Raw genomic sequence first — 13,978 nt, 5'->3', positions numbered from 1 at the left:
TGCTTGCATGTGACAGACAATGGTTGCATGAAGCTGAAAGATTCGCTTTTAAAGTTACCAGAGAAGCAAGAAGTGCTAAAAGGAATGCCAAGAGGATGCTTTATGTTGAAGAAATGCTGCAGGATGAAGACTACGCTTCAGGAATGTTCTGAGACACAGTTTAGTTGGACTCATATCTTCATTTGCAATTTCCGGCAAGTTGTATTTTTCAGAATTCAAGTACAAATATTTCCTAAGGTTTGTAAAGCATTGCTCTAATTCTTTCTGTAACTTGCAATAGTCCATACTTAAGTAGCAGACCTATGATGTATTGCAAAATAAACTAAATTATTGAAAGAATATCACTTTTATTAATAAAAAATTATAAAAATTAAAATGTTGGATGTAGTATTCTTAATCTTGTAACATACATAAGAGGTGGAATTAAATAGTTCTAGTACCTCAGCCATCACGTCATACATAGCTGGCAAAAATTTCCTCTGCTTCAAATGTATAAGTTTGGATTAAATAGTACCTCAATTTGAGGAAGCATTTGGAAAGAAATGCGTCAATTTCCTTGTAATTTTTATTAACCCTAAGCACGTTCAAAAATATTCAAAATACTTGTAATTCGTTTAGAAAGTGTGCTGCATTACCCGATATCATCAAAAAATCTGTAAAATATATACATTATAAACAGTGCCTGAAAGATATAAGTGATGATTTTTACATAATACTGAGCCACAAAAGTACCCTCTATCCTTAACATAAACGATAAAGCGTTGGAAAGGCTATAAGGGAAGGGATACATGCAGGAAACAGAGCTTATTATGCAAATATACAGCTCTTCATAAACACTCTTATTGCAAGAAGAATGAATCTAGTTTGCCAAATTCTCGGCCACATGTGGGCGAGGGCTAAGGAGCTGAATGAAGATGACAAAAATGCTTTAAGAACCGTAGAGCGAGAAGTACTTCGCAAAATTTATGGATCCATAAGTGCAAAAGAATGCTGGAAAATACGCTATAATACCGAGCTACATGCATTAATTCAATAGAGTGATATACAAAAAGTTATCGAATCACTATGAATGCTGTGGCTATTTCGGATACGAAATACTAAAGAAATTGATGAAAGCTGTGGCCCATGCTACCAGATGAAAAGGTGAACCTAGGTGTAAGCGGATTGATGATTTTACACGAGACCTTAGTAGTATGGGAGTTTGGGGATGGAAAAGAGCTGCAGGAAACGAGCAGCATGGAGGAAAGTAGTTGAATAAACCAAAACGCGCCGATGGGTGTAACGCTACAAAAGGAAAAGAAGAAAGAGAGGAATAAGAAGATACAGTACGTCCTCATTTTTTACTCGTTCTGCTTATCTAATCTTCCACATTCATCTATTGCACCACATTTCAAAAGGTCTCTTTCTTGTCTGAATTGATTATCGGTCACGGTTTGATTTCATATGTAGCGACCGAGCTGCACTATGTCCGCATAGCTGTCACCAGTGTTGGAGAGTGGCCAAACTCACTTTTCAAGTGGCGTGTGCAGGGAGCTCTGCGATGGGAAACCGAGCGAGGTGGCGCAGTGGTTAGACACTGGACACACATTCGGGAGGACGGCGGTTCAATCCCGCGTCCGGCCATCCTGATTTGGGTTTTCCGTGATTTCCCTAAATCGCTCCAGGCAAATGCCGGGACGGTTCCTTTGAAAAGGCGCGGCGGACTTCCTCCCCCGTCCTTCCTTAATCCAATGAAACCGATGAGCTCGCTGTCTGGTCTCCTTCCCCAAACAACCCAACTCTGCGATGGGATCCTTAAGTATCGCGTTGAACACGGAGTCGAGAATGCTTACTCAACAGGCAAATACTTCATGAATCGATGCTTACATACAGAAGAACGATGACTGCAGTCTAAGAGTCTGCCGTGGCTAGCTGACAGCAAGTGAATATGCAAAGGCAGCGGAATGCTAACGCAGCAAAATAGTAGCTGGCGGCGAAGGTACTGTTGCTGGCGCAAGCATGGTTAGACAGTGTGGACCAAGGCTGCAGGATGAAACTCGCAGACGCCGTGAGATGAATCCAAGACTCTAGGAGTACCAGCTGCGAGTGATAGAAGCATCAGTCAAAAGCAACTCCATAACATTTAAGTTACCTTTCGGCCTCGAGCTTCCGAGAAACTTGCAGGAATTATCAATTTGACCAGTTGGAAAGTGATAGGTCTTCGGTACGAATTTATGGCCAGTGCCGTACACAACATAACGCTGAGTGACAAGATACAAACGATACAGTGGCTGAAACCTAAGATAACTTTATGGGGAAGTACTTAACAACACTCCAAAAAGCTTCATTTAAGGAAAATTTGCCTCACACCTCTGACTGCCAACGTGTTGGAAAAACTTGAAGCGTACAAGATGATACACTTCTACAAGGGGCAAGCCATCGCCATTTCGAATTTAGAAGAGACAAACCAGCTAAAGACGTAATAAACAAGGTCATCTCGCTTGCAGTAGATACTCATTCTAGTTGCGCTCTAGTGATGATGGTAGGTGTTACCGTCGCTTTCTGTAAACTACGGTGTCTGTCATTCTTTTATCGCGTTAGTGAGCTAGGGTGGTATGTCTCCACCGGTGGTTTTAAATTTTGCTTTTTGCTATGGGCAGTGCACAGTCTAGACTATTAATTCGGTTCCCTTCCTTGTCATAGGGATCGACCGTACAACAGCGCTCTGAAGCCCGTGCATTTACTAGACAAGTAAGTCCCATAGTGCTCAGAGCCATTTGACCCATTTTTTCATTCTGAAAAAGAAGTATGATATCTAACAACTACGGACAGCAGTAATAATTTACTCAAAGTCCACCTACAGCGTCGGAACATGTACTGATGAAGGCAATGAAGCCGAAATAAGCTTATATACTAAAATAAAATATCTAGTAGAATACTGTCTACTACTTCTCTGCATAATGTCCTACTATGATGTAATATGTGCTGCAGGTCCTATAATAACAAAAGAAAACTTCGCGAATATGGGAATATATGACATAAATGGCCGTGTCTTTCGACTGCATTGACTTAGAAGCTAAAGTTTATTACACCACCAAGGGTCCATATATCTTTGTATGTGATGTAAATTTCAACTAGATACGTCTAGCCGTCGCAGAGAGAAATGGTTTTGAACCGTCGTACACAGGGACAGAAGGACAACAATGTGATCGTACAAGGGTTCCATTTTTACCGATTGCGGTACAGAACGCTAAAAAAGGCATAAACAAGCCGAAAATGTCACTAAAACGTTCTTTGATTCTTTGATCATTTTTCACAAGAGTAGAGCAAAAGTAGCCCAGAATTAATGAGTGCACATCACTACAAACAACGAACAAAATATGTGCTTTTAACTGCGCTGCTGCATGATGTATTTCCCAAGCTACATATGCTGGCAGTAGTTCGCTGACTACGCTTTCTTTTTTCAAGTTGGCACAGTGGTCGTTAGAGACGGATTAGTTAAATCCCACCTAATGGAGAGAGCTATTTGGCTGCTGCCATTTGTTAGTTACGGTAGTAAATTTCGTAGTTAAGGTAGTGAAATAATTTTCAAACAAATAACAGGCTTGGGAGTTAATAATGTTGTCGAAACGGGATAGTTAACATTTAAATAAAATAAAAGTTTAACGATGGCGGTTCACACGTTTACCAATTACACACTTCTTGATTCAAATTATGATAAACGTAAATAAAAATTAATGTAGTGCAGCTGAACAAAGTGTATAAGAACACGTGCAAGTGATTTCGTTTAAAAGGCAATTAATGACGAAAGTTCAAAGGAAACAAAGTCAAACAGCAAAGTTTCTCACTTTCATCCGCAACATGGAACTGTATTTTATTATCTTAAATAGTCACTCCATAAACAAACAAAGTATTCCATCTCGTGCAAGTCTCAATATTCGCTGAAGCAAAATACAGTCCTCAGATGCCTCGAGTACTATAGTATGGACACTGAAACTCCGTAACAAAAACAGTCAGATATTGTCACGTTACAGCGACTCTGTAATACATGGAACTTTGATAAAGAGGAGATTACATTACCTATCTCGATGGACGAAATTTGCGATTCCAACCTTTTTTTCAGCTATGTTTAATCTAAAATTGTAAATCTGCCATTCAAAACTGAGCCTAAGGAGTCTCCATACCTACGCGAAAATTTGTTTAAATTTCATTCTTTTCCATGTTTTCTGTAATTATTTGGAAACTGATATCTATCTCTGTTTTTATAGAAGTTAATTATACTATGAATTCTGTTTCTTTCATTTGACCGTAATTGTTAAATATTTCTTATTTTGCAATACTTGATTACAAAATTTTCTAGTAATATTTCGGTTTTCATTAAATTAAGAATGTTTATTTATCACAAAACAGAGTCACATGGCAGAAAGTAAAAGATATTTGTTATTTTAGTGACACTTTCTCTGTAAATTTTACAGAATATTAATTTCTAAATTATGTTCAATAATATATATATTATTTTACTTCTATAAATTTTGATTGTTTTAAATGTCACGTTTTCTGGGTAACCGGTCACTCATGTACGCAAGAAAATACGCACGGAAGTTATTTTGATTATGTACAGGTTCTGGAGCGACCTAGAACTCCAGACCGTATAACAACATTGGACTTCGCGCCAAATGTTAGCCTTTGATTAGATTTCACGCGAGAGAATATTTGTACTGCTCTCAGGGAGGGGAGTCTTTGTTTTAGAGCTGCGTAGTATGTGAATTGTGCATCATGTACGTCATTTTTATTCAACTTGTGACTTTTAATAGAAACGTAGCACACATTTGTCAGTTTTCAGACGGTCTGTCATCATAAAAAAAATTTAGAGGACTCCGTTTTGCAACATGCATAAAGCTGAGGCATGAAGCTGATAGTTTGCCATTTATGTGGTGGAAATAAACCGCGGCGTCTTGAAGATGTGAGTAAGAACCTCTACTCACATTTAATATCCTGCACCTGAACATCATCCCCTACACAAGACGAAGACATCGAATGGAGCCAGAAAAACATTGATAAAAAAGATGAGTTTAAAAAATATTTCTGAAACTTCCTGGCAGATTAAAACTGTGTGCCGGACCGAGACTCGAACTCAGGACCTTTGCCTTTCGCGGGCAAGTGCTCCACCAACTGAGCTACCCAAGCACGATAACGCCCCGCCATCACAGCTTTACTTCTGCCAGTACCTCGTCTCCTACCTTCCAAACTTTACAGAAGCTCTCCTGCGAAACTTGCAGAAATAGCACTCCTGAAAGAAAGGATATTGCGGAGACATGGCTTAGCCACAGCCTGGGGGATGTTTCCAGAATGAGATTTTCACTCTGCAGCGGCGTGTGCGCTGATATGAAACTTCATGGCAGATTAAAACTGTGTGCCGGACCGAAACTCGAACTCGGGACCTTTGCCTTTCGCGGGCAAGCGCTCTAACAACTGAGCTACCCAAGCAGACGTAGAGCACTTGCCCGCGAAAGGCAAAGGTCCCGAGTTCGAGTCTCGGTACGGCACACAGTTTTAATCTGCCAGAAAGTTTCATATCAGCGCACACACAGCAGCAGAGTGAAAATCTCATTCTAAAAATATTTCTGTTCGTTAAAGAATCAATTATAATACTCACACGCTGCGACATTGTCGCGAATAGAACAGTGACCCGTCTATACAATAAGTTTCCTTTAATTTACGTCTATGGTCACAAACTTTTTGTTAACAGATTCCCGGTTTCGGTCTACAACGACCATCATCAGATCTGTTTTACAAAATATTAAGACTTTGTTTTATAAAACAGATTTTATGATGGTCATTATAGACCGAAACCGGTAATCTCTTAACAATACGTTTGTGATCCTAGACGTAAATCAAAGGAAACTAAATCTAATACTGATAAAATATTCCCGCGTTGACAGCCGAGGCATTGCGGTGTTTTCCGGCAACGTTTCATCATGTTTCTTACTTGACATCTTCAGGCAAAGAGTCAGGCTCACGTCTCGTCCGGATCTTTATAGCCGCTGGACCACGGGTTTCTCTGCATCCTCGGCGCCGTTCGGGCCAATTCCATCGGTCGCCACCGACCTGCCTCCATTGGTGCGCTCTCGTCTTATTCTTCATAATGTTGTGTTCCTCGCGGTGCTGAGTTGGAGGCCGCTATCCTGCTTGACCATGTTACCACCGATCCGCATCTCCACGGCCTCTTTAATAATAGTGTCCCAGAAACCTTTCTCCGTACACTGTGTCTTGGTTTCTTCAAACTGAAATAGGTGTCCTTCACTGAGGCTGCGCTCCGCTAACGTGGAATTTTCCCTTCGTCCGAGGCTAACACTTCTCACATGTTCAGAGATGCTTTCTGTGGTGCAACGTTGCGTCCATCCAATATATAGTTTTCCACATTCACAGGAAATGCTGTAGACACCCGGTGTTCTTACACCATAGTTGTCCTTCATTGAGCGCAGCATATTCCTGATATCTAAGACGCCCGGTGTTCTTAGACCCAAGTTGTCTTTATCAGTATATGGTCCAGTGATAACCTGGTCAAGTGGGGTAGTGGTCTCCAACTCAGCACCGCATGGAACACAACATTATCATGAATAAGTCGATAGTGCACCAATGTAGACAGGTCGGTGGTGGCGGATGGAATAAACAGGCCGCACCGAGACGAGACGCCAGGACCCGCCACTCGCAGCCCTCCATCCCCCCCCCCCCTCAACCTCCCTCCACTCGCGCCTGATTGACCCGACCGGCGCCGAGGATGCAGAGAAGCCGGTGGTCCAGCGGATATAAAGATCCCAACGAGACGTGAACCCAACGGCAGGGTACAAAGGCTGTGAGGTCCACAAAGAACACACACAGAAGGTAAAGGGTGCGAAGGCCACCCCCCACACACGAAAACAAGACACAATCAAACCACATAGAGAGATAAAACAGTGAAACCTTCCCGTCTCCTCTATATCTCTTTTGCTACGCAACCTTCCCTTTTACAATAAATTATGAAACCTTTCCTTAGGGTTTCTATCTATTGCTTAATAATAACAAATGAAATCTTCCCTTTGAAATTTATTCTCTTTCTCTGTCTTCGCATACAATTTTAATTGCTGCTTTTTAAAAGTGATTTTCGGATTATTTCGACGAAACATAGAATGTGTCGTCGTTTTGTGTCCCTCAGTCGTTATCTGCAATAACCCACAACTGTTCCTTACCTTTTTTACTGTTACTGGATCGCCATCTAACTGCTACATCGAACTCCGACATGAATATACTGACTCTGTTTTACTATACTCTATTAGCTGCTGGTGGGCTTTCATAATAATAATTGGCTGTATTTATTACCAAAGCTGACGTTATTCTTTAATAGTAAAGCTGAGGTTATTCTTTAATTAATTTGACTGAAGTTACGTAATTCATAGTTAAACTTTTTCTTGACAACAATAAAATTTTGCAAAGTTTTACGTTGATGGTTTTTGGGATGGATTATAATTAGAAATGCAATATTGCTGCCAAAAATTAATTATATTCTGAATGAAATGATTTTACAAACGTTCAAATGAGACTTACTTTTTACAATAATCTTACAACTAGCAATGCGCAAACATACCTTCAGTAGCCTTGAGTTTTCCCGCATCTCGCGATCGTGCGGTAGCGTTCTCGCTTCCCACGCCCGGGTTCCCGGGTTCGATTCCCGGCGGGGTCAGGGATTTTCTCTGCCTCGTGATGGCTGGGTGTTGTGTGATGTCCTTAGGTTAGTTAGGTTTAAGTAGTTCTAAGTTCTAGGGGACTGATGACCACAGCAGTTGAGTCCCATAGTGCTCAGAGCCATTTGAACCATTTTTTTAGCCTTGAGTTCCTCAAAAAATTAATTCAATAATATTAGTTCCTCTTATGATAATATGTCTGTACATCCGTTTATAATCTCTTGTAAATCATACCTAGTGGCTGGCACGCACACCGCTCCTCTCAACCTATCGCTTCAGACCTGCTACCAACTCGCTTCACTTCTCGCTTACTACTGACTTCCTACGAACGCTAAAGTGCGGGCTCTCCTGCCAAAAATGCTTTATCGTGCAGACATTCCCTGCTACCATTACAAAATGTATCAATGCGCGGTCTTTTCCGCTGTTTTCTTAAAATGTATCCATACGCGGTCTCTCCCGCCCTTTTTAAAATTATATCAATTTGCAGTCTCTTTTGTCAACAATACTTCGGTGCAGACATTCCCTAGTACCACAATTATTTCCAACATGACGAATATTAATTATTCCTACTTAATGCTATTAATAAAATATAAACAACTTTCATAAATTGTGATTTGACAATCGACATTATAAATATACTTACACGTCTTACAACAGGACAACACACACAGACAAAACTGGGGTAAAACCAAGGCCCTACACACCAAGGGAAACATACGTAGAAGTGGTTTCTCCACCAAAAAACCACGAAAAGTCGAGAAATCGACGGAAACCCTATCACCAGAACACGAGACACACTCGCAAGGACAACACCGGGAGAAACACAACAATCACCAAGTACACTAACACAGAGGATGCTCTAGGGAACACCACACTCAATCCACCCCCTCGGATCAGGTCTGGATTTTGGTCCAGACCATCACCCTCGTCATGGAAATGATGAAGGAATTCAGGAAGGCCCAGAAGCAGAACACTCAGATCCTCGTTGCCCTTCAGGTAGCAGTCCATCAGTCACTCCCCTCTACGACTTCCTCACTAGTTTCAAAGCCCCGTCGTGGATAGACGACCCGATATCCAATGCCTGACAATGTGCTTCTTTAACGCAGTCGCCATTATTAATCAAGAGGTCGCGATCAGAGAACTCATGGAGTTCTCCATCGACATATGCAACTAAAAGAGGGAATAAAAGTGACAGTTCCCAGCTACGTTAACTACCGTAAAGACAGACCAACCCAAGGCGGAGGAGTGGCCATATACATCAAAAGAGGAATCCCCCACCACCAGGTATTCTTAGCAGCTACCAATAAAATCGAAGCAGTGGCGGTGGAAGTAACCACTGCCACCGGACCCCTAACAATTGTTGCAATCTACCGACTCCCACAAACCGAGATAGCCGAGGGAGACGTAACTGCTCTATGGCAAATAGAAGGCAAACTCATAATAGTAGGCGACTTCAATGCCAAACAACCCGATTAAAACTCTAGAGTGGCCTCTAGAACAGGTGCCGGACTGCAACAACTAGCGCGCGACCACCACTTAGAAACATGGGTTCCGGTCGAGCCCACACATTTTCCAAAAAATGGAGGTACGCCCGACGTGTTAGACATAGCCCTCAATAGAAGTATCACAGGGTTTGCGGCCGCAAGGAAAATCGACAGAACGTCCTCCGATTACAACCCAGTGCTTCTAGAGGTCGATGTGGGAGAATGGGTAATACTCAAATGGTTCAAATGGCTCTGAGCACTATGCGACTTAACTTCTGAGGTCATCAGTCACCTAGAACTTAGAACTAATTAGACTTAACTAACCTAAGGACATCACACGCATCCATGCCCGAGGCAGGATTCGAACCTGCGACCGTAGCGGTCGCTCGGTTCCAGACTGTAGCGCCTAGAACCGCACGGCCACTCCAGCCGGCTGGGTAACACTCCCACGGTACCATACGTCCTACAAACGTACAGACAGGGAGCGATATCGAAAAACTGTCGCCACTGATATCGATCGCGCTCCGCCACTTACTGCTGAAACAGTAGAAGAAGCGCTACAAGACCTAACAGGAACCATTTTGCAGGCAACGGAAGATGCCTCTCCCCCACAAAGGGACGGGCCGCCCCCGCAAGTACAACTCCCGGAACATTTGCTAGCCCAAATCCGACACAAGAACAGTGTGGCAAAAAAGTGGAAGATCACCAGAAATCAGGCAACCAGGAGGCTGCTCAATCGTTGAAGGGGCTCAGGAAAGGCTCAAAATCATGAAAAGTCCAATTTTTACTTTTTTGCTTTTTCTGAATCTGCAGACTATTGCCTTTTAATAGATATATAATTTATTCAATTCCGAAGACTACAACTATTTTTAAATTATCTTTGAAATGTGTTCTACATGGGCGTGACCCACTGTGGTGCTGTTAAACTGCTGTCAAAAGGTGTTATTATTAACGTCCGTGTTCATCAGGTACATTTTAGTGATGTGAGATAAAGTATGTGTTGTGGCTAACCTGTGATGGTTCAATATATATCGCTGGTGTGATTGTCGATTGTTTCATGTTTATTTACTCTGTCTTTATCTCGAAAATATTCGTAATTAATTCTGTATCTTGAGTCTCTGTTTTGTTGAAGTATAATAATGAGTAAAAGTAAAGTTATTAGAAATCCTCTGAAGGCTTTTAAGAAAAGGAGAAATGTTGGAAAGCCAAAGGTATGTGTTATTACTGTAAACAATAAAGACGATAACCAAGTGAGTGAACCTAACCTCCCAAGTACACCTGCCCATAACAGTCAAAGTGGGAAAGAAAATACATCACAGAAGAAGCTTGGTTCAATGAGTGAAAACTATGAATGTTTTATGGGCGAATCGGATGTGAATGAAATATTTGACATGTCGGTTCTCAAAGGAATTTTCTCAAACTGTGTAAGATGTATTCATTGTAGTGAAGTTGGTCTGGAACTCTCCATAATAAAGCACGTAGGACTTGCTTGTGAAATACAACTGAAATGTGATAAGTGTTCATACATGACCAGCTTTTGGAACAGTGTTGCAGTAACTGCAACTGAAGAAAATGGTAGCAAAATCTACGAACGCAACAACGCGCGATGCTTGCTTTAGACAAGGAACGCCTTAGGGCTGCAGACAGGGCTGTAAAGAGTCTAGAAATACAAGCAAGAGTAAACAGGAGAAGGAACAAGAGGAAGCTGGAGGAGGAGTTTGCAGAGGATGAAGATAATCCATCCTATGGACCTGGAATGCACTAAAAAGTTAATCCAATCTTTGTCGCTCGATTCCCAAAACTTTTATTTTCTCATACTAATTACATGTTTTCTAAGGATCTTCCAAACATATTTGTTTCAAACTTTCAGTAAATGTTACACAGTACCTTCTGCATAATTTAACACAGCCTTTTTCCAAAAAACTGAATATTTGTGAATATATAAATAAAAAATTGCAAAAAAATGTTGTGAATTTTCATTACAATTGAAAAAAAATCATCTTTAATAACTGAACTAAAATTTTGTAAAATCCCAGTGTTAAGGTGTAGCCCATATTCCAATAAATAATCTGTAAAAAGTTCAACTTCCTACCTCAAATACTTTGTGAGGAAAGATGTAATTTATAAGCGTTATTTTAACATTGCAAGTATAGGGCGTTCCGGAGCCCCTTAAAGAGAGAGAGAGCTGAAGGTAGCGCTCAGTGAGCACAGAAACCAGCAATGGCAATATTGCCTCACAGCCCTCGAAGTAGACGATCACACAATATGGCAAGCAACCAAGCAATTTACCAAAAGAGGCGTTAGGTTGCCGCCAATGCACAGCAAGAGGGGTCTGGCTTACAGCCATGAAGGCCATCGCCCTCGCCGACACCTTTGAGAAGCAGTTCTAAGCGGCAGAACGCCAGGATGACGAACATGAAGAGGTAGTCCGTCGTCAACTGGCTGTCTTCCTCAATGCTGAGGAGGACCCAGAGGACGGACGCCCACTTTTCGCCCCCGAAGGCGTTGCAATAGTAAATAGGTCCCTCGTTATAAAAAAGGCACCAGGACAGGACAGTGTCACCAACCAGCTAGTTAAAAACATCCCGCCCTCGGCTATCGAACACCTCCCGAACGTCTTTAACGAGATTACTCGTACCCACAAGTTCCCAGCTTACTGGAAACACGCGGAAGTGGTAGCGATACACAAACAGAGAGAGAACCTTTATTCCCGCAGCACTATAGGCCTATTACCCTTTTGCCAACTCTCAGCAACATCTATGAGCGTCTCCTGCTAATACCCGTACGAGATTACATCACCACCGAGCGGCTTCTGCCGGATTTCCAATTCGTATTCCGACAGAAGCACTCCGCCCCACAACAGATCATGAGGCTGGTGAAAGCAGCCACAGAGGGCTTCAACCACAGAAGCTACTGCGGGATAGTGCTACTTGATGTAGCCAAAGCCTCCGACTCAGTATGGCATAAAGGGCTATTATACAAGTTACACACAGGGGTTCCCCGGGAACATAGTCAGGCTAATCCAAAGCTATCTCACGAACAGAACTTTCTCTGTCAAGGTAGAAACATCCACCTCCACCAAAAGGCGTATTAGTGCTTGGGTGCGACAGCGATCGGTCTTGGGGCCCGCTTTGTACAGTCTGTAGACTGCGGACACTCCCACAGTATGCTGACGACACAGCCTTTTACACTCGTAATGCGAATAAGCACTTGGTCATTCGTAGGCTACAAAGGGTTTTATATATAACAGCAAACCTGGGCACATCGCTGGCGCATCATCATCAACTCTGAAAAGACAGGCAATGCTGATCATCCGGAGTCTCGGGAGACGCGGACCCCCCAATGACCCCCCCCCCCCCTACCCCCTTCACCTGCACCTACATGGATCCCGACTCCCCTGGCGCAGATCCGTCAAGTATCTCGGTGTTACCTGGGACTCGAGACTAACTTGGAAAACCCACATAGATGAGGTCCACAGGAAGGTCTGCGCCAGAATGTCCATCCTATACCCAGTCCGCAACACAACCAGCTCTCTTCCGTGACCTGTAGGAGTAAATTTCTATCAGGTACTTATACGCCCAGTAATTGAGTATGCGTGTCCTGTCTGGGGATACACGGCGAAGCAGCATCTGGACAAACTCCAGAGGCTGCAGAACCTCGCCTTCAGGAGGACACTGCACCTACCTGTGGGATTCCCCACAGACGATCTGCACGCCGCTGCCGACACCCCCTCCTCAAAGAAAGATTCCAAGATCTGGCGAGGACTTTCTACGAAAGCTCTTCCAGATCTGGAAATAACCTCATCCACTCCCTAGATCGGTATGACATGTCCCGTGGTAAGCACAAACGCCGTATGACGATCTTCGACGACTAAGTCTAAGAGAAACAAATCTCAAAATCTCCAAGTCCTAATACCAATCCTTAATCCTTAAAATACGCAACATTTCGCCAACCTCAGGCAAGTACAAGACAACACCAGAACACCACCACAATACACAGACAGTCAAAACAACCCAAGATAATCACACACACACACTACATACATTCTGGAGGTAAGGCCAACAGGCTATAAACTCCTCCATACACTTCCCCAAAGAGGGATAAGTAAAAGGTTACAGAGAGAATGAACTCGACACATCGCCTGGAGATGGCGAGTAAGAAACTTGCTGAAACGTTGCCGGAGAATACCACATTGACTCGGCCATCAACCCGAGAAGATTTTATCATCATGATCCGCCGAGAAATCCTACATTCACATATAATTCTAAAACTGCTTTAGCCGGCCGGAGTGGCCGAGCGGCTCTAGGCGCTACAGTCTGGAACCGCGCGACCGCTACGGTCGCAGGTTCGAATCTTGCCTCGGGCATGGATGTTTGTTATGTCTTTAGGTTAGTTAGGTTTAAGTAGTTCTAAGATCTAAGGGACTGATGACCTCAGAAGTTAAGTCTTATAGTGCTCAGAGTCATTTGAACCATTTTCTAATATTGGTTTTCTGCACTGCTGTCTCCCTGTCAATTTAACAAAACATTTACATAGCAGATCGTCTTACTGAAGAAAAACAGATACAACAGTAACAGTTTACATTCAAAAGACCTTTACTTGGACTTGGTCAACGTCAATGTTAGAAATCCCAGACAGAAGTTATAGCTAGCCCTCACTAAAATTATTCCGTGAAACTCTCAGCACCGAGATGAAGTTACAGCCTTTAAGTAGCGCATGTTCTTCGGTACCCAGACTCTCTAGACTACCTCCATCGACATAAGGCTAACCAAATAGGACGAAAGGCGGGAGACG

This window comes from Schistocerca serialis, chromosome 6, assembly GCF_023864345.2.
Source record: "Schistocerca serialis cubense isolate TAMUIC-IGC-003099 chromosome 6, iqSchSeri2.2, whole genome shotgun sequence".
NCBI classification, from domain to species: domain Eukaryota; kingdom Metazoa; phylum Arthropoda; class Insecta; order Orthoptera; family Acrididae; genus Schistocerca; species Schistocerca serialis.
The sequence above is the reverse complement of the archived record's forward strand: the minus strand, read 5'-3'. Positions refer to the sequence as shown.